The sequence below is a fragment of the Elephantulus edwardii genome, unplaced genomic scaffold (assembly GCF_000299155.1).
Source record: "Elephantulus edwardii isolate Elephantulus edwardi_28Jun2011 unplaced genomic scaffold, EleEdw1.0 scaffold00100, whole genome shotgun sequence".
NCBI classification, from domain to species: Eukaryota; Metazoa; Chordata; class Mammalia; order Macroscelidea; family Macroscelididae; genus Elephantulus; species Elephantulus edwardii.
Window position 1 is genome coordinate 2,352,945 of NW_006399850.1, and position 3,582 is coordinate 2,356,526.

Genomic DNA, 3,582 nt, shown 5'->3' on the forward strand with positions numbered 1-3,582 from the left:
AGGATGGAAGGACAGCACAGGAGAGGAAGACCCTGGATGAGATGGATTGACTTAGTAAGTGGGGTAATGGGTTAGATGTGTCAGAATCAGTGAGATTGGCTTAAGATAAGGCAGGCTTCAGAGCTATGTGCATAGGGTCTCTATGAGTGGCAGACCATTCAATGGTTCATAACAACAAGTAAAATTTACAGAGCATAGTTTCTAGTTTAACACTTTATATATAAATCGATGTTAACTGCTATCATCACAATGTGCCAGTACTCACAGTTTCAGCCCTTTCCATCCTATTTCTACCCATCTAGCATCTTCCATACTTTGGACGTGATGCAAAGAGGGACCAGTTCTTGGAAAAGGACATCACTTGGAAGAGTGGAAGGACATCACATGAGAGGGAGACTCTGGATGAGATTTACTGACTCAGTGACTGGAATAATGAAGGTAGGGCAGGGTACAAAGCTATTGTACATAGGGTCACTATGAGTCACAGGTGACTTGATAGCACATAATAACAAGTGCATTTAGCCTTCCTTGCCTTCTCATCTTTGCTTCTGGGTAGCTGTTAGCTGTTTAGTGTCAAATGTTGTAGTTGTTAAGTGTCATCTAGTTGATTGCAACTTGTCGTTGTTGTTATGCGCCAAGGAGTCAACTCCAACTCATAGCGACCCTATATATGACAGCTCTGATCCCTGCCCTATCTTGAGCCAATTTCATTATCTCTGACACACCTACCCCCATTACCTCAGTCACTGAGTCAAGCCACCCTTTCAAACATGGTGTACTTCCTTGTAATATGCCCAGAGTATGTCAGAAAGAGCTTCAAAATCCTTGTCTCCAAGGACCAGCATGGTTTCACCCTCTTATGGATGGCACTTGTGATCTGTTTTTTCATAGGATCACTCAGGACAGATGGACGTCTGCACTGAGTTACCTTTTGGGATACCATGAATAAAACTATTATGAGCAGTTTTATACAATTCTTTTTGTGCATCTATAAATTTTTCTTTTTCTTAGGTAAGTAAATATGTCTGAGTGGAATTTCTCAGTCCTAGAGCACTTATTATCTATTGCAATTTGTCTTTTCATTTCCTGAGTTCTGGTACCAAGAGTGTTTATTATGGAGGCCAGCAAACTATTACTGTTAATAACCTCAATCTCTTCCCCATTCATCATGGTGCTGCCAGTTGGTCCAGTGGTGAGAATCTTTGTATTCTGGATGTTGAGCTTCAATCAATTTTGAAGACCACAGTCCTTGACATTCTGGTAGCATGTGCTCCAGGTCCACCTCACTTTCATCAAGCAAGGTTGTGTCATCTGTATAATGTAGGTTGTTGATGGGTCTTCCTCCAATCTTGATGCCACATTCCTCCTCATAAAGCCCAGCCTCCCAAATGACCTATTCTGCATATAGATTGAAAAGGTGTGGAGACAGTATTCATCCCTTGCACACTCCCTTTTTTATTTTGAACCGTGGAGTGTTTCCATGCTCTGTACTGAGGACTACTTCTTGGTCCAAGTATAAGTTTTGCATAAGCACAATCAAGTGTTCTGGGACTCCCATTCTCCTTAAAATTAACCACAATTTGCTGTGATCCACACAATCAAATGTCTTTGTATAGTCAATGAACTATAGATAGATATTTCTCTGGTACTCTACTTTCTGCCAAGATCCATTTGACAATGGCAATAATGTCTCTGGTGCTACAGCCTCTTCTAAACCCAGCTTGTATTTCTGGTTGTTCTCTGTCATTGTGCTGTTTCAGTCAGGAGATCAAAAAAGGTATTGCATTAGGTAAATGTGTGTCAGGGACCTTTCCAGAGTACTGAAAAGCAACGATGTCAGTCTAGAGACTAAGTTGCACTTTGCAATTACTTGTTAGGCATCAGAGAGCTGGGTAATGATTAAGGATGATAGAAGAATAATAAATGCCTTTGAGTTGTGGTATTGGAGAAGTCTTTAACAGTCAGGGACTGTCAAGAAACTAAATAGGTCTTTCTTGGAGAGAGCGAAACCAAGTTTCTCTTTGGAGACTGTGATTTCGAAGCTTTGCCTTACATAATTTGGGCACATGGCCAGGAGAGACTGATCCCTTGTAGAATGACATCATGCTCAGAAGGGTGGAGGGACAGTGCAGTAGAGGAAGACCCCTGATGAAACCGATTGATACATTGACTAGGATAATGGGGGCAGGGGTGTCAGAGTCAGTGAGACAGGCTCAAGACAGGGCAGGCTTCAGAGCTATTGTACTTAGGGTTGCTATGAATCACAAGTGACTCAATGACACATAACAATAACAACAACAATAGAGCAGGTATGTGTTTAGTTTTTTAAAATAACTATTAAACCTTTGTCCAAATAGCTGTATCATTTTATACTTCCACTAAAAATTTAGGAGAGTTCCAATTATTCCACATCTTCACAAATATTTTTAGTATCTTTTGTTGATATACTTAGGTATTTGCTATATATTCTTATTACCAGTATTTTGGTGATGTATATTTTTAAATATTCTCTTCCAATATTTCTTAATGAGACTGAAAATATAATTGATTGACAGCTGCAAAATCCAATTGCATGAATTTGAATAATTAATTTCATTGCTCTTCTATTATAGAATGTTTAGGTTATTCCCATTTAATTTGTAAATAACATTGTGGTGAACATTTTTTAACCTCTTCATATATTTTAAACATCAACACTTTGTTATAGTTGTTACAACTGTTTGCCTGTAGTTTGTCAACTATACTTCAAACTTTTTAGAGTTTTTATGCTCTAGAAGCACTGAAGAGAAGAGGTTTTATGTTTAAACATACTAAAGCCCAATAGATTACGGAACTCTTGTAGCATGGTTTGTTACATGCTGAGCTGCTAATTGAAAGGCAAGTGGCTTTGGAAACTCAACATAGTGTTGCTCTGAGTTGGAATTGACTCAATGCCAGTGAGTTGACTTATTGGTTAAACAAAACAGACATACTATTGATCTTTTGCAAAATAACTTCTGAACCTCAATTTCTTCATCATCTTTAGTTTTGGGGAAAAGAAGGTGAGTTATAGATGCATGGGGTTTGACATAATAGCTAGCATAAAAATGTGCTTAGAAAATGTTAGATAAAAAAATGTTAGATATTTTTATGATTTCTTTCATTGCTTTTAAATTTCAATTTTCTTTCGTTTGTTTTACTCACCCTGGTGGCACAGTGGTTAAGGAGTTGCACTGTCAGCCCAAAAGTAGGAGGTTCAAATCCACCAGCTGTTCTGTGAGAGAAAGATAAGCAACCATGAGTCAGCAGTGGATTGGCTTCACTTTGACAGCATCTGAGTGTGAAAATTATTTTGAACTCAAGATCATTAGAAATGCCTTATCCTATTTTTTCTACATAAAAAATGTATAAAGTCGTCATTCTCCTTTTATAATCTTCAGAAATTATTATTTTTGTCTCTTCATTTTAATGTAGTAAATTAATAGTCACCATTCTATCAATCTGTTATACTGTAGTGGCTTGTGTATTATTATGAAAACTATGCCAACAGAATTTCAAGTAACAGCAGAAGACTGATTAAGAAGGAGAACCTAGAAATCCTGG